The 23,544-nt window shown below is 50.6% G+C and overlaps 1 long non-coding RNA gene across 1 annotated transcript; it reads left to right on the top strand.

Moving 5' to 3' along the window:
- The first annotated feature begins 19,101 nt into the window (after nucleotides 1-19,101).
- On the top strand, nucleotides 19,102-22,256 carry LOC131274876 (uncharacterized). The gene is made up of 3 exons (XR_009182195.2): nucleotides 19,102-19,362; nucleotides 19,964-20,334; nucleotides 22,044-22,256. It is a non-coding gene; the product is annotated as an uncharacterized lncRNA (long non-coding RNA).
- The last annotated feature ends 1,288 nt before the right edge of the window (nucleotides 22,257-23,544 follow it).

Below are 23,544 nucleotides of genomic sequence, written 5' to 3'. Positions count from 1 at the left end.
GAAGCTGAAGATGCCTCATCTACTGCCCCTGTCCACAAGAACCGTACAGTGGAGCAGAGGGTGGAAGACGCGGCCTCGAGCCCAGGTGGAAAGGAACAGACAAATAGCCCTTAGGAGGGTCTTGTCTGGGCTGGATGCTTTCACACAGGAGAGCTCGTTTTATTAAACTCTCAGAACAGCGCTGGGAGATGGGCATTGTCAATCTCTTGATTTGCTCTCCACCTTTCCCCGTCTGCTCTGTGCCCGGGAGGACGGCCTGTACCGACCGCGTGACAGACCGCATGGACGACTTGAATGGACGTGTGGAAAGACCGCGTGGACAAGGCTCCCTTAACTCAAGCTTCTGGTTGGGGGGTGCTGAGGCAGGAGCTCCAAGACCCAGGCAGAGAGAGGGTGGGTGGGTTTCCCTGGCCCCTTCCCCCAGGCCACAGAGGGTCCTGCACCAAAGGCCTGGGTTCTCTTCCGAAGAAGCCTTCTACAGCCAGGGGCTGGCTACGTCTTGTCCGGACCCCTGGCCCCTGGGGCCCTTCTTAGGAGCTTCCTCACCCTTTGTGGTCTCCCTCAGCCATGCCCTTCCAGGGCCAGCTTCGCTGGCATGAGACCCCAAGGTGCAGCTGCGCCTGGCTCCATGCTGGGTGTGCCCCATGCTTGGTCGAATGCGCTGCTGCCGCCATCTTGACGTTCTTATTTTTCTAACAAGGGCCCCAGCGCTTTCATTTTGCACTGGGCCCTGCAGATGATGGAGCTGGTCTGGACCCTTTGTGAAGCTCTCCAGGTCACCTGGTTTGACTGTGCCCATCCTTTTCCTGCCAGGTCCATTTTACATCCAGGAAATTGAGTTTGAAGGAAGTTCAATGTCTTGCCTGTGGCCACACAGCTAGTAAAAGGCAGAGCTGGAACTTGAACCCAGGCCCTCCGCCTCCACAGCCTGTGTTCTTCGCAGTTCAAGGAGCCCAGATGTTAAGCCTGGAGGGGAAAGCTGCAGGAGTTTGCATGTGGTATACACTGATTGCTGCTTCTTGGATGGGGAGAGTCGGGAGGCTTCCCACGGCCTCTTTTTCTCTCCTGATTGTTTTTCTGATTGTCTCAGCCCAGCCTGGTTCAAAGCCTCCCGCTGGCTGAATCCCTAATGCAGCTGCCCTTACTTCCCGGCGACAAGACTGGCCTCCTCCTGGGCTCCTGAACTGGGCTCCTTCCCAGCCTGGCGCCTGCACATCACCTGCCACTCCCAGCGCAGAGGCGCCCCGCCCCCTCCCTTCCCCCCCCACCCCTACCCCGTGCTGCAGCAGCCAGGCTCTCTCGGGCCCTGACATGACGGATGAAGAAAGGAAATTTGGAAGAGGCTTAATGCCTTTGCCGGCTGCCTCTGATTTTATTTTGAAGGGAAGACGAAGGCAAAGGGGCACTGGTGGACAGGGAACATTTCCCCGCTTCTCCTGATGGAGTGAGTGGGAATCAAGATAAATGGAGGCTCTTTTTGGATATTTGTTCCAACCGCTGAACTCCGTGTGCCTGGCCAGCTGGCACGTGCTGGAATCCTGGCCCAGGGCTCTGGGGCAAGCTGCAAAGCAGGACATCAGGGCATTTAGATGCCCATCGGATGTTGGGGTCTGGAAGGCAGGGTTTCGAGTTTGGGCTCTAGCCTCGATCATGGCCTTTCTGGCTAATGGGGACCTTTTGGGGCCCACTGGCCCTGGGAAATAAAGGGGAGACGCATCTACTCTGAATCAGACAAACTGGGTCGATGGGTGCCTTCGTTTCTCGCAGTCCTGCAGAAACTGACAGTTAATGCCACCTCCTAGTTGGGTGACCTTGAGCCAGCTCCTTAATCTCTCAGAGCTGCATTTCCTCCTCAGGGACCCAGGGGAAGTCACAGCGACTTCTCAGCCTAGATGTGACTATTTGAGTTTTTGCAGATAAAGTGCCTAGCCCGGGATCTGGCTCCCTGCAAACTCCCAACACACAAACTGTTATTATTTTACAAGTGACAGTAGCAGCGATTTGGCTTGAGAAGGGGAAGGCCTGAGGCAATGGTGTGTAGTGTTTATAAATGCCCAGTGTTTGGGGGTTGGGAAGGTGGCTGGAGGTGCCCTGGTACCAAAGAAACACAATTCCAAGAAAATCCCCCTGGAGTGTCAGCAGCCTCAGCTTCCAGCTGCGGGTTCCCAGCTCCAGGGGGCACCCGGCTCTCCTTCCTTCCTTGTTATTTAAAGTCGGAGGGGTGTATAAATCAACCAAAATAATTCACGAGAATCATTAGCTTCTCCAAGGCAGCGTCTTTTACCGGCAGCATTAAATTAAAAACAGCGCAAAACTGCGGCTTTTTAAAACACATCAGCTCCACTTCCTCCCTCCTGCCTGCCGTAATCGAAGGCTGCTGGGATCTAATGAAATGAAATTAGCATCTTCAATCCCCCTCCAGCTACCGTTGTGTGAACGTCTCTTTGCAATGTGGAGCTGGAGGGAGATGTCAGAGTGGCAGACGCCCTCGTTCTGTGTCTCTTCTGCCCACCTGCCCACCTCAGCGTCGCCCCAGCTGCTGGGGAGGGGATGGCGATGTTGGAGAGGGTCTGAGAGGAGCAACTGATTTTTGACCCTTTTCTCTTTCTGCACCTGCAAAGGCCCAGCTCAGCTCAGCGGTACCCAACCTGGACCGCCCCTCTGTGGTCTCCCATGACAACCGCACATCAAGGCCAAGGCTCCAAACCCATCTCTCACCCTCCCCCTCCCCGCCCCCCGTGGCTTCCCAGGGACTTTTTCGCCTCTTGCTCCCCATCACGTCCCTAAACGCAGTGGCTGTCCTTCCTCCTGTACCTCTTGCCCCTCTCCTTTCTGGCCAAAAGATGAATAGCTCACACCCTCAGCCTTACTCACCGGGGCTTTTTCAGGGTTTCTCGACAGGGCCATGTGGCACCTTGGGGGGGTGGTTCTTTACTGTTGGGGGGCTTCCTTGGGCATTGCAGGATGCATTGCTCCTGCCCAGTAAACGCAGGTCAACAAGGAAAGATGCCTGGCATGATCTAATGCTCAGGGGTGTGTGCCCCCTCACGAGAGCCACCGACCCCTCTCCTTACCCCCAGCCCTGCTATCCTCAGCACCCCGTTTTTTCTAAACCAAGAGTGGCTCCCTTCAGTCCTCATCTTAGAGGACTTCGTTGACTCCTGTGCTCCGGAGCTGTGGCCCCTGTCCCAGCACCAGGGTGTGTCTGGACTGGGGCGGGAGAGGGAAGACGTGGGCGTCCCTGCCCTGGGCCGGGCTGGCCCCCCACCTGCAGCCTGCCTGGCCAAGCCCCCGATGCAGTCCACCTGCTTCGCTCCTGGGAGAGCGTGGAGTGACTCCACCCACCGAGAGGGCTGGGGCATTCTGCCCCGGGCGCCGATCCTATGTGATGAACCGCCCCCCGAAATCTCCGAACCCCAGAGCTCCAGGAGCTTCCCTAGTTGGTAACACACATCCGTGAGCTGGGAGGGTGACCCGTTCTGAGGCCGTGGGGAGAGGACGTGGACACTTTGCAGCTGGGAACCTCCAGACCCCGTCCTCTTTGCCCTGGTGTACTGTAATCCCAAGTGCAGCCCTTTCCTGAGTTCTGTGAGTCGCTGGAGTGAATTCAGCACCTCTGAATTTGTAGCCACTTGATAGGAAGGGTGGGTGGTCCTGGGAACCCCCAAACTTGTAGCTGGTGAATGAAGTGAGGGCAGTCTTGTGGGGATGGTACCTTTAGCCTGTGAACTTGGCCTAACTTGTAGTGTCAGAAGTCACTGGGGGAGGGGTCCCTTGTGTGCTTGTCATTGGTTGAAAATCAGGTCCTAGTTCCGTGGCCAGGTGCTGGGGGAGTTGCAGGTCCTGCCCCAGCCTCTTCCTCTGCCCTCCGGAGCGGGGGTGTGCACCCGCACCCCTCCAGAGGGCCGGCCCTGCCCCGTGGTGGGCCGGTCCTGCCTCGCCCACTGCGGGGAGGGCTAGTGTGGAGCTCACTCCAGACTCGAGGCGAGGCGGGAAGTTGGCTGGAGCTGGTCTCCCGCCCTGCCCCAGCCGCGGGACCATCTCGGGCAGCTTGGCCCCGCCGGCGTTGCGCTCTGTCCCCTTCTAGGCTGGGGCGATGATCAGGGCACCCGGAGGGGAGAGCGCTTGGCCTCCTCCCCGCCCTCCACCTTCCTCTGCCACCCACACGAGCTTAGGTGCCAGTCTTGGTCTGGGCTCCTCCACAAGCAGGCCTGAGCCGACGATGCAATGCAGGTGCTTTATTTGGAAGGTGAACCCAGGACGCTGGGGGGGAGCAGTGAGACAGGAAGCGCGAAGGTCAGTGAAGGGCGTGCCCTTGGGCACCTGTGGGCCCCTGGGTTCGATCCCGCTGGCATCCCTCTGCAGAACCTGCTAGAATGCGCCTCGTCGTCCCCCTGAAGGGCTGCAGACCAGGTCCTCGTCCGGGGACTCCCTCCCTGTGGGTGAGGCTTGACACTCCTGCGTTCCCACCTGCTCCTGCGGGGTGGGGGGGCTGGCCCAGCCCCTCTTTCTTTGAGCGACTGAGGCTCCTAGCAGGGCGCAGAGGGGGTCTGAACCTGCCCAATAGGTGCTTGGCAAATGAATGAAAGAGCAACTCTAAGAAGATTTCAGAACACAGACCTGGGGGTGGGAAAACCAGCCCCCCTTCTGCCCGGGGATAACTTCCTTGTGAGCCGCAGCGTTGCCTCAGGGAAGCGGGGCTGCTCCAGGCCGCGGGACTTTGAGGCACGCCTGGTGCTGCCGAGGGAGCTGCCAGTCCCTACAGCTCCTGCTGGGGTTCTGGTAGGCAGAGAAGGGGCCGGGAGCGCACGGCAGCTGCGAGGCAGGGCCGTGCCAAGGGGGGTGGTCGGGGACTTGGAGGGGTGGGGACACCGCCCAGTCTCTGGACACTAAGTACCCATCCAGAGCCACAGCTCTGACCAGGGGCAGCTGGCAACAGTGGGCGAGCCCCAAGCAGCAGGCTGGGCAAACTTGGGACCCCTGGGGCCTTGACGAGGGGGTGAGGGGGTTACCACACTTGCTGAGACCAGGCTGTGAATACTCCTGGCTGATCTACCTGGGCCTTTACAGGGGATGGGTGCTCAAATCAATGTAGACTGAACAAATGGGTGGGTGGGGGTGCTCAAAATCAAAAGCAGAAAACATTCCTGACCCGGAGGTGGATGCTGCTCACCAGCTCCCCTGCTTTCCCCCCACCTGGAGAAACGGGGCAGCTCCTTCCTGCCTGTGGGGCATTTGAACATGGGGCGGAGGGGCAGAGAGAATGATGTTGAATTTGAGATGGAGGTGGGGGCGCCTTGGTCCCCGCCCCAAATTTGGTCCTCGTGGTGACTATCCTTCCCCTGGCCCTCCATCCCTGGCCCAGCCCCCCTCCCCAAACAGGCCCTGGTTTCCTCGTTCCCAGACCTTCGTCCCCGCCCCACTGCCCGGAGGCCTCACGGCAACCATCTGTTTCAGATGCTTGATTGCGGCTGTCGTGAGCCAGAAGGGCTGTTTGGGAAAGGGTACTCAGTCAAAGCTGTGCTTATACACACAAGGGCCGGCGTCTTTTTATTATGCATAATTATCCGCTCCTTAATGTACCGCCTTGCCAGCCGTTCTTCCTCCCTCTGCTGCAGCCGCGGCCGGGCGGGTGTGCGTTTGGGCTGGGGCCACCCTTCTCCCCTGGACTCTGCTCTGAGCCTGGAGCTCGGGGGTCCCTGGCACGGAGGAGTGTGCAGCTCGCGCTCACTGCTCTAACTGAGAAGAACTAATTCTTTGAGGGAGCTGGGGAGAGGAGATGCAGAGAGGCAACGTGGAAAAGCTGCGCATCATAATGTGGAGTCCTGGCTCGCTCCCCCTTTGTCTTTGAGCTGCAGCCTCACATTTGCACTCCCACCCTCAGCTGGAAAAGAAAATGTTAGATCCTTCCCTCAAGGCATTTTCAGGAGTCTGCACCCAGTGACTCTCTTCCTTTCTCTAAATTTCACACGCTTGACTCCTGAAAACTTACATAGCAACGGGTTAACCGTGAAGATTTTAACGAAAATACAACAAAGACAACAATAAAAGCTGCTCATTTCTATCATATAACATGGGGTGAAGAGTCTGACTTGCAGGGTGAGATTCCGGCTCCGTCACTTATTCACTGTGGGACTTCGGGCTTGCCATTTAACTTCTCTCAACACGGTTTCCTCATCAATAAAATATGGGGAAAATATTAGCTCTTACACCAGGCAGAGCACCTGGCACAGTGCCTGGTGCAGAGGAAATGCTTTGCCAATTATTCTTTTAAAAATTTGTATGTGTTTTTCTTCTTTTACTTTTTAAAGATTTATTTTTGTTTATCCCCCCTCGTTGTTTGAGGTCACTGCTTTCTGTGTCCATTTGCTGTATATGCTCTGTGTCTGCTTGTCTTCTCTTTAGGAGGCACTGGGAACCTAGGACCTTCCATGTGGGAGAAAGGTGCTCACCCACTTGAAAGAGGCAAAACCACTCTTTGTCTCTCTGTTGCGTCATCTTACTGTGTCAGCTCCCCGTGCCTGCTAGTCGCACCAGCTTGCCTTCTGTAGGAAGCACTGGGAACCAAACCCGGGACCTCCCATGTGGTAGGCAGGAACCCAATCGCTTGAGCCACATCCGCTTCCCTATTCTTTTATTTTAAAGCAGCTTTATTGAGATAATACGTATACCATACAATCTGTCCAAAGTGTATTGTCAATGGCTTTTAGTAGAATCACAATTTTGTGCATTCATCGCCAAAAAATTTTTTAGAACAATTTCATTACACCAAATAGAAAAACCCCTTCAGCAGTCACCTCTCAGTCCCTCTATCCTTCTCCAGATTAGATTAGCCACTAATCTAATTTCACCTTTATGAATTGTTTTGTATTTACATTTTATATAAATAGAATCATACAATATGTAGTACTTTGTGTCTGGTTTCTTTCACTTAGCATGTTTTTTTTTTTCTGATATTCACATCTTATAACATTAACATACTTTGTTCAGTTTCAAAGAAAAACAGTCTTACATGTGCAATATTACCCATATTCATATTTCACGAGGTTTTACTACACTATACAGTTCCATGTTACATTTTTAAGCTTTCCTTTTAATTATAGACATGACCTTAGACTTTCCCTTTTAAACCACTGTCATAGCCATATAATAGCACTGCTACTTAAAAACACAATGAGGGAAGTGGATGTGGCTCAAGCAATTGGGATCCCACCTACCATATAGGAGGTCTAGGGTTCAATTCCTGGGGCCTCCTGGTGTAGGTAAGCTGACCCATGTGGAGAGCTGGTCCACGTGGCATGCTGGCCTCACAGAAGTGCTGGCCCATGCAGAATGCTGGCCCGTGAGGAGTGCTGGCCCACATGGAAAGCTGGTGCAGCAAGATGACACAACAAAAGGAGACAGAGGAGAGACAATAAAAGACACAGCAGACTAGGGAGCTGAGGTGGCGCAAGAGATTGAGCACCTCTCTCCCACCCCAGAAGGTCCTGGGATTGGTGTCTGGTGCAGCCTAAAGAGAAGATAAGCAGACACAGAAGAACGCACAGTGAATGGACACAGAAAGCAGAAAGCAAGCACAAAACAGCGGGGTGGGGGGAGGGGAGTAAATAAATAAGTCTTAAAAAAACAAACACTGTGATGTGCTTTCACCTTTTCTATTCTTTTCCAAAGATTAACACACTTCCTTTTTACTAACTCCACACTAGTTAACCCTCAGCTTTCCATTCTCTAAACTCATTCTATTTTCTGGTGACCCACATTCAAGGTATTAATTCCGTAATGTTACTCAATATATTTAGTTCACAATAGTGCAACCACACAGTATTTGTCCTTTTGTGTCTGGCTTGCTTTAGTCAACATAATGTCCTCCAGGTTCATCCATGTTGTCATATGCTTTATGACTTCATATCTTCTTACACTTACATAATATTCTATTGTGTGAATACACCACAATTTGTTTATCCATTCATCAGTTGATGGACACCAGGGTTGTTTCCATCTTTTGGCAATCATAAATAATGCTACTATAAACCTTGGTGTGCAGATGTCTGTTCGTGTCACTGCCCTCAGTTCTGCTGGATATATACCCAGTAGTGGTATTGCTGGGTCACATGGCAAGTCTATATTCAACTTCTTTAGGAACTGCCAAACAGTCCTCCTCAGTGGCTGTGTCATTCTGCATTTGCACCAAGAGTGAATAAGTATTCCTACCTCTCCACATTTTCTCCAATACTTGTAGTTCTCTGTCTTTTTAATAGTGGCCATTCTAATAGGTATGAAATGATATCTCATTGCAACTTTGATTTTCATTTCCCTAATTGCTAATGATATTGAACACTTTTTCATGTGTTCTTTCACCATTTGTATTTCTTCTTTGGATAAATGTCCATTCAAGTATTTTGCCCATTTTAAAAACTGGGTCGTTTGTCTTTTTATTGTTGACTTGTAACACATCTTTATATATTATGGATATTAAACCCTTATAGGACACGTAATTTCCAAATATTTTCTCCCATTGAGTTGGCTGTCTTTTCACTCTTTTGGCAAAGTCCTGTGAGGTGCATAAGTGTTTAATTTTGAGGAGGTGTCATTTATCTATTTTTTCTTTTGTTGTATGTGCTTTGGGTGTAAGGTCCAAGAAACTACCACCTACCAGAAGGTCCCTACAGGCGGCGGACTTGGCCCAGTGGTTAGGGCATCTGTCTACCACATGGGAGGTCTGCAGTTCAAACCCTGGGCCTCCTTGACCCATGTGCAGCTGGCCTATGTGCAGTGCTGATGCGCGCAAGGAGTGCCGTGCCACGCAGGGGTGTCCCCGCATAGGGGAGCCCCACGTGCAAGGAGTGCGCCCCGTAAGGAGAGCCGCCCAGCACTGCGAATGGGCCAGCTGCACACGGGTCAAGGAGGCCTGGGGTTTGAACCGCGGGCCTCCCATGTGGTAGATGGACGCCCTATCCACTGGACCAAGTCCGCTTCCCCCTATATTTTGGTCTTTGATCCATTTTGAGTTGATTCTTGTATAAGGAGTGAGATAGGGATCCTCTTTCATTCTTTTGGTTATAAATATCCAGTTGTCCCAGCACCATTTGTTGAAGAGACTGTTTTGTTCCATTACCATGGTCTTGGTGTATTAGTCAGCTAAAGGGGTGCTGATGCAAAATACCAGAAATTGGTTGGTTTTTATAAAGGGTATTTATTTGGGGTAGGAGCTTACCAATACCAGGCCATACACATAAGTTACTTCCCTCACCAAAGTCTATTTTCATGTGTTGGAGCAAGATGGCTGCCAACATCTATGAGGGTTCAGGCTTCCTGGGTTCCTCTGGGCTCAGGTCCTCTGTATTCTCCACAAGGTCAGCCGTAGACTATGAGGTTCTCTAGGTTTTGACTCTCTCCACAAGGTCAGCTGTAGACTATCAGGTGAATGGCTCTGTCTCTCTCCCTGGGGCTCCAGCTTCAGCATCAAACTCCAACATCAAAACTCCAACATTAAAAACCCTCAGCTCTGTCCATTGCCATGCCTTTTATCTGTGAGTCATCACCCACCAAAGGGTGGGGACTCAACATCCTGTTGGCACAAGATGTTTACATAATTACTTAATTGAGTAAACCTATGAATCCAATAAATCTAATATGCCCAGAGCAGATCAGTTTACAAACATAATCCAATGTTTCTTTTTGGAATTCATCAATAATATCAAACTGCTATACTTGGTAAGTTTGTCAAAAACGAGTTGGCCATAGAGGTGAGGGTTTATTTCTGGACTCAATTCTATTCCACTGATTGGTGTCTCTATCTTTATGCCAGTACCATGCTGTTTCGACCACTGTAGTTTTATAATGTGTTTCAAGGTCAGGCAGTGAAATTCCTCCCATACGGCTCTTCTTTTTCAGAATGCTTTTGGCTATTCAGGTGCACTCTCCCTTCCAAATGAATTTGGCAATTACCTTTTCTATTTCTGTAAAGTAGGCTGTTGGAATATTGATTGGTATTGCATTGAATCTGTAAATCCATTTTGGTAGGATTGACATCTTCATGATATTTAGTCTTCCAATCCATGAACATGGCATGTCTTTCCATTTGTCTAGGACTTCTTTGATTTCTTTTAGCTTGTTCTGTGGTTTTCTGCATATAGGTCCGTTCTTCCTTGGTCAAATTGATTCCTAGGTATTTGAGTCTTTTTGTTGCTATTGTAAAAGCAATTTTCTCCCTGTTTTCCTCCTATTGTTCAATACTGTATACATAAATGTTATTGAATTTTTACTTGTTGATCTTGTATCCTGCCACCTTGCTGACTCATTTATCAGTTCAAGTAGCTTTGTGGTTTAACTGCAGAATTTTCTAAATATAAGATCATGTCATCTGTGAACAGTGAAAGTTTTACTTCATCTTTTCCTATTTGGATGCCTTTTATTTTATTTTTTTCTCTTGTCTAATTGCTCTAACTAGAACTTCAAGCACAATGTTGAATAACAGTGGTGACAGTGGGCATTCTTGTCTTGTTTCTGATCTTAGAAGGAAAGTTTTCGACCTTTCCTGATGGAGTGTGTTGTGGGCTATGGTTTTTCATATATACCCTTTTTATTATTGAGGAATTTTCCTTCTCTTCCTATCTTTCAAAGTGTTTTTTTTTTTTAATCAAGAAAGGATGCTGGATTTTGTCAAATGCCTTTTCTGCATTGATCGAGATGATCATGTGGTTTTCTTCCTTCAATTTGTTAATGTGGTATATTACATTAATTGATTTTCTTATGTTGAACTTCCCTTGCATACTGGGAATAAATCTCCCTTGGCCATAATGTATAATTCTTTTGATATAGTGTTTGATTCTATTGCAAGTATTTTGTTGAGAATTTCTGCATCTATGTTCATTATAGAGATTGGTCTATAATTTTATTTTCTTGTAGTATCTTTATCTGGCTTTGGTATTACGGTGATGTTAGCTTCATAAAATGTGTTGGGTAATTTTCCCTCCTCTTCAATTTTTTGGAAGAGTTTAAACAGAATTGGTGTGAATTCTTCTTGAAATGCTTGGTAAAATTCACCTGTGAAGCCATCTGGTTCTGGGCTTTTCTTTGTTGGGAGATTTTTGAGGAGTGATTCAATCTCTTTAATTGCAATGGGTTTGTTAAGTTCTTGTATTTCTTGTAGCATCAGTGTAGGTTGTTGGTGTGTTTCTAAGAATTTGTCCACTTCCTCTAGGTTGTCTAGTTTGCTGGCATAGAGCTTCTCATAATATCATCTTTATGATCCTTTTTATTTCTGTGGGGTCAGTCAGAATGTCTTCCCTTTCAGATGATCTGGTTTTATTTATTTGCGTCTTCTCTCTTTTTTTCTATGTTAGTCTAGCTAAGGGTTTGCAATTTTATTGATCTTCTTAAAGAACCAGATTTTGATTTTGTTGATTTTCTCTCGTTTTTCTTTTCTTAATTTCTTTATTTCTGTTATAATCTTTATTATTTCTTTCCTTCTGCTTGCTTTGGGAATGGTTTGCTGATCTTTTTCTAGTTTCTCCAGTTCAGTTAGATCTTTGATTTTAGCTCTTTCTTCTTTTTTAATATAGGCATTTAGGGGTGTACATTTCCCTATCAGGACTGCCTTTGCTGTATCCCATAAGTTTTGATATACTGTGCTCTCATTTTCATTCATCTCAATATATTTACTAATTTCACTTGCAATTTATTCTTTGACCCACTGATGTTTAGAAGAGTGTTGTTCAGCCTCCACAGATTTGCAAATTTACTTTTTTCCTGTCTATTATTGATATCCACTTTTATTCCATTATAATCTGAGAAGGTGCTTTGCATAATTTCAATCTTTTTACATTTATTGAGACCTGGCTTGTGACCTAACATGTTGTCTATCCTGGAAAAAGATCCATGGGCACTTGAGAAGAGTGTATAACCTGCTGATTTGGGATTCAACATTCTGCATATGCCTGTCAGGTCTATCTTGTTTATCATATTGTTCAAGTTCTCTGTTTCCTTGTTGATCAGTCTAGTTGTTCATCTAATCATGTGAGTGGTTTGCTGAAGTTTCCAGTGATTATTGTAGATTTGTCTATTTCTCCCTTCAGTTTTGCCAGTTTCCCTCATGTATTTTGGGGCACCCTGGTTAGGTACATAGACATTTATGACTCTTATTTCTTCCTGGTGGATTGTCCCTTTTATTAATATATAATGGCCTTCTGTAGCTCTTATAATTTTTTTTTTTTGCGTTTAAAGTCTCTTTTGTCTGATATTAGTATAGCTACCCCTGCTCTTTTTTGAGAAGGAGTATTTTTTTCCCAACCTTTCACTTTCAGCCAGTTTGTATTCCCGGGTCTAAGGTGAATTTCTTGTAGGAAGTAGGTGGATGGCTCACGGTATTTTATCATTCTGTCAGCTATATCTTTTGATTGGGGATTTTAATCCATTCACATTCAATTTTTTTTTAAATTTAATTTTTTATAGTCTTTTTAAAAATATATACATAGATCACACAAAAACACATTCACACATTTAATGTTATTGCTGTAAATGCATTATTTACTTACACAATTTTATTCTTTGTTTTTGTTTTTTTAAATTTTCTGTGTTCTTTGGTTTTCATATGTCCTATCTTATTTTCATCTATCTTTTTATATTTAATCTTCTGGTTCTCTTTTATGCTATTCTTGCCTTCTACACTCTCCTCCATGGCTCTCTCTCCTGTCTTTTTCTTTCATGTTGTAAGGCTTCCTTTAATATTTTCTGCAAAGGTGGATTCTTTTTATGAACTCTCCTAGTTTCTGCTTGTGAATATTTTAAACTCAGCTTCATATTTGAAGGACAATCTTGCTGGGTAAAGAATTCTTAGTTGGCAATTTTTCTCTTTCAGTATCATAATTGTATCATAGCACTCTCTTCTCATCTCCATGGTTTCTGATGAGAAAGTCACACTAAGTCTTACTGGGGATCCCTTGTATGTGATGTCTTGTTTCAGCATTTTCTCTTTATCTTTGATGTTTGACATTCTGAGTAGTATGTGTCTTAGAGTGCGTCTATTCAGATTTATTCTGATTGGGTTATGCTGCATTCTCGGACATGTAAGTTCATTTCTTTCATGAGTGTTGGGAGATTTTCATCCATTATTTCCTCAAATACCCTTTTAGCCCCTTTTTCATCCTCATCTCCCTCTGCAACTCCCATGACACATATGTTGTTGCATTTCATTTTATCATTCAACTCTCTGAGCCTCTGCTCAATTTTTCCATTCTTTTCTCTCTTTGATTTCAGCTGTTCTGTCTTCAGTACCACTTATTCTTTCTTCTATCATTTTGAGTCTGCTATTGTATGCCTGTGATGTGTTTTTCTTTTTTTAAAGATTTATTTATTTCTCCCCACCTCCTCATTGTTTGCACTTGCTATGTCTGTTTGTCTTCCTTGTTTCTTTAGGAGGCACCAGGAACTGAACCCAGGACCTGTGATATGGGAGGGAGGTGCCTAATCACTTGGGCCACCTCTGTTCCCTGCTTGTTGTGTCTCACATTATATTTTTCTTTTTGTGTCTCTTGTTGTGTCAGCTTGCTGTGCTGCCTGTCACATCAGCTCACTGTCTTGCTTGTCCTCTTTAGGAGGCACTGGGAACCTCAACTCCCTGCTTTGTTGTGTCTCTCATTATGTTTTTCCTCCTGTCCTTTGTTGTGTCAGCTTGCTTTGCCTGCCCACCATGTCAGCTCGTTGTCTTCTTTAGGAGGTACTGGGAACCAAACCTAGGACCTCCCATGTGGCAGGTCAATTGCTTGAACAACATCCACTTCTCTGTAATGTGTTTTTTTCTGTAATCTGTTCTCTTTTTTTCAGATTTTTTTATATTTATCCCACTCCTGCCTTGTTGTTTGCAGTTGCTGTCTGTTCTCTGCATACATTTGCTGTGTGCTTTCTGTATCTGCTCATCTTCTCTTTGGGAGGCACTGGGAACCAAATCCTGGACCTCCCATGTAGAAGACAGGTGCCCAATCACCTCAGCCACCTCGGGTCCCTGGTTTGTTGTGTCTCTCATTGTCTTTCCTCTTTGCATCTCTTTTGTTGCATTATCTTGTCACATCAGCATGCTGTGCCTGTCTGCCATGTGAGGTCACCTTCTCCAGGAGGCACCAGGAACTGAACCCAGGACCTCCCATGTGGTAAGCAGAAGCCCAATCACTTGAGCCATATCTGCTTTCCTCTGTAATGTGTCTTTTAAATTTTTTTTGTCTTTTTAAAAAAAATATAAATAGATCACATAAAATGTTACATTAAAAAACATAAGAGGTTCCCATATACCCCACTCCTCACTCCCCCCATAATGTGTTTTTGATCTCACCTATCGTGTCTTTCATTCTCATCAATCATTTTTCTATTTCAGTATGTCAAATTCTTCTTTGTGCTTGCTCAGTGTCTTCTTGATGTCCTTTAGCCATATTGTCTTTCAACTCATTAATTTGATTTTGGAAATTTGTTTGCATCTCATTGATTAATTATCTCAAATCTTGTGTTTCATCTGGATCTTTGATGAGACAGATGCTTGGGCCATTCCATTTCCTTAGTAATTGTAATTTTTACTGATGTCTAGGCTTCAGATTATGATGATAACTTTACTCTGTTGCTCAATTTCTCTCTCTATTATAGGGATTTAGTGATAGGAGACTGTATTATTGCCATTCTTTGATTCTTGGTTCAATCTGTTCTAGGTCTTTAGGACTGTCCCTGTTAGTTGCTCTAATTGGGCCCTGGACCCAGTAATTGGTTGCCTCACTAAAGGCCTTGGTGAGGGAGACTGGAAAGCCTGGAAACAGCCTCTCTTATTTGCTTTTAATTTCCTCACATGCATTTCCTTGGTTGGCCAGCTGGTGTTGCTCTTAGGCAGGCCTCTCAGCCTGGTCAGAATGTGTTTGCTGCGATGCAGATGGCATCAATGTGACAGAGGCTCCTGCCTGGAGGCTAAGAGCCTTGTGAATCAAACTTTCACAGACAATTCTCCAACCTTTACTGGCAGCCCCCTCTCTTTTCCAAGGTAGGAAAAATTCCACTCCCCTCGGTGTCCCTAACAACTAGTCCCAGTCAGTATGGAGGGCATTTGAGAGGGTTGGATCTCTAGTCCTGTGCCAGCTTCCAAGGCAAACAACAGCATGACCCCTGCAGCCTTCTCTTTCTGTGGCCGCAGCCTGAGGCTGGAGAATTCAACGCTCTCTCCTCGCAGGGTGGGGTGGGATGCGGGCAGCTACACCCCAGCCTACTCAGGGTCTTAGCGCTGAGGCCCCTTTGCTGTGCCTCTCCCTTCCGGGCTGTGTCCAGCCTTCCCCTGGGGTCCTAAACCCCAGAACAGCCCCCCAGGCCGCTTCTGCCGTCCTCTGGCTATTTTTCTGTGAGAGGAGAGAGTCCCACGTCTTCCCAATCCTCCATCTTCCCGGAAGCCCAATTATTCCTTCTCTTATGGTTATGGCCCCAATACAAGTTAAGTTCCACGAGGGCAGGACGTGGGCCTCTTCCACCCATGGCTTCATCCCCGATGCCCCCACGCTGGGCCCAGAACGCTGGAAACACTCACCTGGTATTTGTTGAAACAAGGAATGAATGTGCCCTGGACTTGGAGTCAAGCTCTTTCACTTCCCGACCATGGGGCCAGGCAGACGGGAGCTTGTGAGCTCCTGAGCTCTGAGGTGGGCAGCGTACACCTGCCCCCAGGCTCGGGACAGTTAGAGCAACGGAGAGACATTGAGAAAATGTGCATAAATGTGTAGGGCAGAGCTCCATATCATTTCAGGCCCAATTTTGTGGTAGCTTGTGTTTCAGTGAGTGGTTGTTTATTATTTTAAAATGTTTTCATTTCCACTGTCCTCCAACTGACCCTGTGGTCTGGGCAGGACTGCTCCCAGCCCCCGTTCACCAATAAGAAAAGTTGAGCCTCTGAATGGTCATGTGACCGGTTCCTCTAACAAACCACTTGCCACTTTAATTCCAGTGCTACTAGGTTGGTCCTTTGAGGGTGTCCTTAAACTTCTAAATGTAGTTGATGCAGGAACTCTGAGGGGTATGTAAATCCTCCCCTTCCTCAAAGCCTGCTTCTGCCAGGAAGTCCACCTGGGATTATCAGCCCCCCCCTCTTGGGAGCCCATCTCTTCTGGGCCCCCTGCCCCGTGAGGGAGGGACTGCGGACACAGAGAGTACACCTAGACTGCCAGGTTGACCTTGACATGGAGTTCAGAGAAGAAGTAGACCTCTGCGTTTGGGGGTAGGGCATGTTCCCATACACTTCCTTGGGGCTCAGGAGTGGTGGGGCTGCCAGGTGACCTGTATATACATGATGTGTCCTGTGTGTAATGACTTTGTCCTATGAACTGTCCTATGAACACCCAAAATGTCCTAGCTTCTGCTTCCCCGCAATAAATTACAAAAAATTGGACAGTTTAAGCCATTTTCCAAGCAACCCTAGGGAGCAGTGGCTTCCTGAGGTGGGGAGGCCTGGACCCCACGGGGCCATGCTCCCAGCTCTTCTCTCCAGGCGCAGTGGCCCCCGGCATCCCGGCAAAGGCCAGCCTGCCTTCTGGCCTCATCACCTCCCTCCAGGGATGGACGCAAAACCAGGCGGGTGCAAGGGAGAGAGATGTCAAGTGTCTTTGGTGTACTCTCGGGTAGCCCAGATGAGCCTGTGAATTGGCCATCAGGGTCATAGAGAGGCTTACCATCTGGAGAGCAACCCCCCTATAGATGCAATTAGCTCCTAAGCACTTTCTTGCTCTGGATTTGTTTCAGAGACAGCCAGAGGTCCCCCATTGCTTTTCTCCCCCTTCTCACCACTGCTGCCCCAGAGATTTACAGTTGGGGGGTGATGGTCGCCTCTCGCTTCCATTAGCGCCTGGGCTGCTGAGCCATTAGCCTTTGAAGAGATCTTCCTTCCTCAAGCAAGAAAATCCCAGAAGCTGCAGAGGGACTTTCTTCCTGCTTGGCAGTGCCCGCCCTTGGGGCATCTGGTCTCCCCAGTCATCTGGCACAGTTCTGTGCGGGCTCCTCTGTCCACGGCTGTCTGACCTTGGGCAAGACTTGAACCTCCCAGAGATTTGTTTTCCTGTTCTGTAAAAGGTGGTGGCTCTCTAAAGTCCCTCACGTCCCATGATTTCTTTCAGCCAAACTTGAGATCCCCACCCCCACCATATCAGAGTTAAATGCCCTAGGGGCTGCCTGCCTCCTCTGCTTCACCTTCCCAAAGTCTGACCCCACTTCATTCTGCAAAGCCAGCAATTCACGAGAGGGGCAGGAGGTGGGAAACTGACAAAGTTAATAGAAGACAGGAAAGGACAGGCGTGGATTGAGATTCTCGCATTCAATGAACAAAGTGCATTAGAAATTGATTTTTCCTCCCTCTTGTTTCCTATGGCTTTCTCCCCCTCTGGTGCAGGGAAGAAAGGCTTTGCATCAAGATTAGTTGTTCCAAAGTGAGGCTGCAATTTGCCCAATGTGTTTATTTTATGGGCGCCCAAGCACCACTCACAATAACGTGATTCCCTCGCCCTTGGTTTTCTTGTTCTTGTTTCTTTTCTCCAGGGCCTGGGAGGGAGATCAATTCTTCCTTCTGGAGGTTAGGTGCTCTGCCGAGGCCTTGGGGGAAGGGCCACGCTGGCCGGCGGGCCTTTGGGAAAGCTGCCCACACGGCTTCATCTCCAGAGGGGACCTTTTTGACCCAGGATGGCTCCTCCCCCCGGAATTCCAGGTGGGTGAGGACATCAGCAGCACCTTCTCAGGGTTAGAAGGTGGAGCTCTCCTGCTCCTGTCTCCAAGTAAGAAAGATGAGATGGGGTGGGGTGGGGTGGGGGAGTCAGGCAACTCAGAAGAGGATGAAGCAAAATGAATGTATTTTCAGACTTTTCCCCCAGACCCCAGCAGGATTCTGCAAAACTGTAATCCTATTTTCTGAATAGATGGAATTGCCTTTTTTTTTTTTTTTTTAACCCATTGGAGATGAAAATCCAGCTGCTCTCTCACTCTTTGCAACAAAATGGGGAGGAAATCCCAATGTGTGGATGAGGTAAGTGAGGCACGGGAGGTGGTGACTGAAGAGGTCTCCTTGCTTTGTCTCTGAAGCCCAGTCAATGCCCAAACCAGTGGTCAGTTCATTGAACTCGGAATTAGACTCCACCGGCCAAAGGGGCCAGCACCAACAACGGAGAACCAGCGGCCCCTCGCGATCCCCACTGCGGCTTTACTTTTCGAGGGTCTGGGTTGGTGACCTTGGGGCGAAGGCCGGGACCACCGACAGTCATCACTTTCTAATGTCACGAGGGGCCTCAGCAAAGCCCCCAGGACTGGAGCCGCAACAGGGGGTTGCGCTTCCTGAGGTTGCGGGGCCAGTGGGAGTCTTGCCGCAGGGCGTGGCCTGATGAGCCGCGTCTGGCTGCCTGGGGGCGCTGGGGGTCCTGGGGCAGGAGGGGACACCAGAGGAAGGCGCTGCCGGGAGCCACGGGGGCGGCCTGAGCCAGGCGTGAAGATGGAGGGCGGCGCGAGGGCCTCAGGGCTTTAGGGAAGGCGAGCCTCGGCCCGCTGGGACCGGGCGGGGGCCCTGGTACGTGAGGGCGTCCCCCGCTGTGGTCGGCAGCGCAGGCGAGGGGCCGCGGATAGTGGAGCTGGAGCCACCCGGAGGCCGAGGTCCTGGAGCTGCGGCGAAGGCCTGGCCGCCAGCGTCATTTGCAGAGAAGGGGCAGCTTCGGCCGTGGGAGGGAGGGAAGGAGCAGTGACCAGCATTTGCCAGAAAAGTGGAGAAAGAGGGCCCTGACATCCACTGAGGCGACTTGGCCTTCAAGCAGGCCAAGTTTGTGATACTTAAGTCGTTGGGAAAAAAAAGGCAGTGGGGTCAAAGAAACAGACGTACGTGGAAGGAGGAGGAGCGAGTACGGGGGCCCTATCCTAAGAGGCGGGGCTGGCGGGGGGGCCCCTATCCTAAGAGGCGGGGCTGGTGGGGGCCCCTATCCTAAGAGGCGGGGCTGGAAGGTGCTGTTCCGCCAGCAGCAGCAGCGGCTCCTCCCTCGGCTCGGCGCCGGGGGAGGGGGGGAGTGGGGCCTGCGCGCGGTCGTTGGGGTGTGACCCGGGCCGTCTGGCTGGGATCCCGAAGACGTTCCTAGACCCCGCACCCTCCTGCCCCTCAGAGCTGGCACTCGGGGAAGGAGAAGTGAAATCTGGGGGCTCAGTAGTGGGTTCTGGGTAGAAAGGTTGGTGGCCGCCGAGCTAGGGACCCGCGCGCGGGTTAGCGGCCCTCAGGGCTAATGGCGAAGGTTAGTCGTTGGCACCAAAGGGCCATTTTACACAAAAATCAGCCGAATGTGCAGAACTGACAACCATCATCCCCCAGAAAGAGCTCCCGAGCGGCTGGTGGGTCAAGGGTACATCCTGGCTTGTTCCGCTGGCTCCCACCACTGTCCTGGCCCGCCTGCCCTGGTGGGTGGGGAGGAGCTGGCGGTGGGCTGCTGCTTTCAGAGGAGGATTTTGCTGGGCAGGAGGTGCTGAAGAGGCTGCTGGGCACCAGCGTACACGTGCTCCTTCTAGTTGCCTCCTCCTTCCCTCCGCTCTGTGAAGCTCCAGAGAGCTGTTTCTGAGCCTCCCCTTGGCCCCAGTGATGGCCATGCTCCCAACGGGAATCAGTGAGGAAGCCGCTAGCTAACCAGTGTCAGGGAGGGGGCGAGAGCCTGGGGCTATGGGGGCTCAGAGGGGAGAGAGTGGAACATCTGTGGGTCCCTACAGAGCTAGGGGAAGAGCCCACGGCATCCCTCGCAGCCTGCGCCAGGCTGGGACCACTTGGGGCTCGGGGGGCGGGGGGAGCCTGAGGGAAAGGAACAGCCCGATTCCCTGGAGGTCATTTTCCTGGAAACCCGTGCGCCCCAGGGCCAGTGTGCCCGGCCTGTGAGCCAGATTTACTTGCTGCCGTCAACTCTTGGTTTTTTATTGACTGTTTTCCCTTTTGTCTTCGTAACAGCATTTTAAGGAATTGACCTACTGCCAGTAAGAGGTTCTTTGGGCTGGTGGGCTCAGAGGCTCACTCGGGCTATTTCATGTAATGGGGTTTACGGGCGAAGGAGGCGATTCAAAAACAGGGCCCTCCCCGGGAGCCAGGAGAGCCAGACTGCCAGGTGGCCTGGAAAAATGGGAGGAGAATTCCAGCGGCATCGAGGCATCTGGACGGAGGTCGTTCCAGGTCACGGCAGCTCTGGAGCAGGGTCCTCGTCAGGCGTCAGCCGAGGGCCGGGGCGCTTCCTGGTCCCTGGTGAGGAATGAACACGCGCATCTCCCACTGCAGGAGGCCTTGGGTTGTGAGCTACGCCGGGCAGGAGCCTGTCTCATTGGCGAGTGAGTCCCTGGGATGCCTGGTGAAGGGATGGGCAATGAGGGAAGGGGTTGGCACCGTGGCCCGGGGCAGGCCGGGAGCCGGCTCTCCTGACTCACGGTGCAGTGCTCCCTTCCCTTTGCTAAGCTCCCTGCCCGGCCGATTTGCACAAGCCCGGCCAGGACTCCCCCCTTGGGCACGGGGGCAGCCGAGTGTCGTGATTGGCACTTTGCAAGGAGGGAGGGGAAGGGTGGTGGCCCGTGGTGGCCTGGCACGCTGGAAACTGCCCCGTGACATGGCCTCCCGGGGCCGTGCCCAGCCTTCCCCCCTGCCAGCCCGTGCGCTCCCCCTAACCTGGGTGTCCCCCTCTCCTCGGTGGCCCCCTTCCTTCCTTCCCCTTTTCCTCCTCACTCACCCTGACACGGAAAGGAAGGAAGGGGCCCCTCCAGGAAGCATCGAGACTAGTGCTGACAGATGGTGGCTGAGGACACAAGGGTCTCCCGCACCTTCAGTTCCAACGTCACTTATTAGGTGCCCGCTCCGGGCAGGCCCCCTGCTGAGCACTCGCCAACCCCTTTGTGGCAGGTCCTGTCGTTTCCCCATTTGACGGACGAGGAAATGAGGTACTGAGCGGTTACGTGATTTGTCCAGAAGCCGTGCGGCTGATAAGGGGGAGTAGGATTTGGGATTTGAACCCAGGTCTGTCTGACCAAAAGCCCCTGCTCACAGTCCCTATTTTATTGTTTGGTTCTGAGGCAAGACCTTCTTTCTCTGTAGGGGACCTAGGGACGGGAGGAGGCAGGGGAGACCAACACTGGCATCCCGGCTAAGATTCTTGGGGGAACAGACATCCTCTCCCTCCACAGAAGGACAGCCCCCCAGGTGGCAGCTGCCATCTGCCCCCCCCCTTTTAAAGACTTTTTTTATTTATCCTCCCTCCCTCCATTATCTGCTCTCTGTGTCCATTCGCTGTGTGTTCTTCTGTGTTTGCTTGTATTCTCATTGGGCAGCTCCGGGAACCGATCCTGGGACCTTCTGGTGTGGGAAAGGTGATCATTCTTTTGTGCCACCTCAGCTCCCTGGTCTGTGGCATCTCCTATTATCTCTCCTCTGTGTCTCTTTGTTGCATCATCTTGCTGCTTTAGCTTTCCACGTGGGCCAGCTTGCCTTCACCAGGAGGTCCTGGTATCAAACCCTGGGCCTCCTTCATGGTAGACAGGAGCCCAGTTGCTTGAGCCACATCCGCTTCCCCATCTGGCCCTTTTGGGGATAGAAGCAGCCCCTGCTGTCTCCTGGGCACCCCTCCTGCCTGGCCCCCATGCCCTCCCCTCCTTCCCCAGCCTTGCCCTATCATGATTCAGCCATACATAAAGCTGGCTGCCTCCCTGCCTGGGTCCTGCTTTCCCAGGTTAGTTTCGATTTAGCCCTGCCTCGCCACATGGGGTCCAGGACCACTTGTCCACATTCTCGGCAAAGCCTCCCTGCATCCCAGGGGTGCCACAGTCAGTTGCCCTGCCAACTCCACCCCCTAGAATGGGGTGGCCCACCCGGCATGCCAGGCCTCTTTGAAAAAATACCAAGAGTGTCACCCCAGCCCCAGGGCCCAGGCCCCGGCCTCTGGGACACCTGTCTCTGTAGGATGGCTGGCTTCGAGCTCTTGTGGGAAGTGGAAATGGCCTGGCCCCTTAGGACGCTGGCACCTCCTGAGCCCCGTGCCTTCTGTGATCCTCAGAGATAATGGAAAATCACTTCTGGTGGGAGAAAGCAGCGCGGGGCCTTGTGTGCACTGGAGGTGATGCTGCGTCACTGCCACAAAGGAAATGTGGGACAACAAGCCTTCTGGCTCACTGCTCTGGCCGTGGAAAACAGCACTGGCCAGAAAACGCTTGCCAACGGCCTTCCTCCTGATCTCCTTCTGGATAATGATAAATAATGTGTAGTTTGAGCTGGGAATTGAATTTCATCTCTCTATTCCTGGTGTTGTTTCTTTCTCCCTGGGGGTCTGAAAACTAGAAATTGGTGCATTTATTTTCTGCCACAAATTGACATCTGGACTCATTAATTCCTTCACACGTGTTCTCGCCCCCACTCACTCACCTGGCTGGACCACATGGGGGGCTGCAGCCAGAGGCCTCCTCTGAAGGACCCTGCAGACCAGGGAACAGGGGTCCTGGAGGCAGGGAAATTCCCACACTTCAGCCTGCCCCTGGGCCCCACCCCCGGAGTTTCTGGGATAGGATGGACAATTCCAGCATGTTCCCAGGTGATACTGAAGCTGCTGGACCCTGGGGACCACACTTTGGGAACCACCGGCTTACATCCTTGAAATGGTCCACTCTGGAGCTAGGGACACAGACTCTGGGCCCCACCCCAGCTCTAATCAAGATTTCCGTTTTTAGACGATGTCCAGGTGATTTGTGAGTATGGTGTGGTCTGAGAAGCACTGGCCTGTCTGGTTTCTCAAGGCTCCTTTCTGCCCAGTAGTCTGAATGTGGCTAGACATCGGAAATACTTAGAGAGTGTGAAACAATCCCAGACCGTGCCGCACCACCAGACCGATCAAGCCAGCATCTCTGGAGGGGGACCCGGCAGTGTCCTTTGCAATGCCCTCCAGGCCACTTTGGTGCCCAGCCATGTTTGAGAGCCCCTGTTCCAGCTGGAGGAGTCTAATCAGGAGCACGTCCCAGCCGCGCCGACCTTGATCAGAGGACGGAGAAGTCATTCTTCTTCCCGCTGTGGTCACTCACCCATACCCGCTTTTCTGGCCCAAAGAGGACTCAGCTTTGCCTGACCCAAGCCCATCCATCTTTCCAACGTGTCCTCCATATGGACTTTGGTAGCCCCGTGATGACAGCCATTCTCTTTCTCTCAGTCCAGTTTGGCCGACTGGGTGGAGAGCCAGAGGAAGCTGCTGGGGCTTGGACGAGCAATCGAATTACCCCACTGCTGTCATTAGGGCAAGGCCCACAGGAGCCCACTTCCTGTAGTTCCTGAAATTCTACTACTTGAGCTCTTTCAAGTTAAGATCGGAGTGTCAAATACCGAGCAATCCTGCTATCACTTTCCCTCCAGGGTCCGTGGCAGACATTACCAATGGATCAGAGCACTTGTTCTCATTGAGCCCAGAGGTGGCTTCAGAAGACTTTTCTCTACAGTCTTCCAGGCAGCCCAGACCATTTGGCACACTTGGCATAGGAAATGGGAGCCATTTGAAGGCACCAGCCCTATCTCAT

Source organism: Dasypus novemcinctus, chromosome 21, assembly GCF_030445035.2.
Source record: "Dasypus novemcinctus isolate mDasNov1 chromosome 21, mDasNov1.1.hap2, whole genome shotgun sequence".
Classification (NCBI taxonomy): Eukaryota; Metazoa; Chordata; class Mammalia; order Cingulata; family Dasypodidae; genus Dasypus; species Dasypus novemcinctus.
Note: the sequence above shows the minus strand (reverse complement) of the source record. Positions and strands in the feature narration are given on the sequence as shown.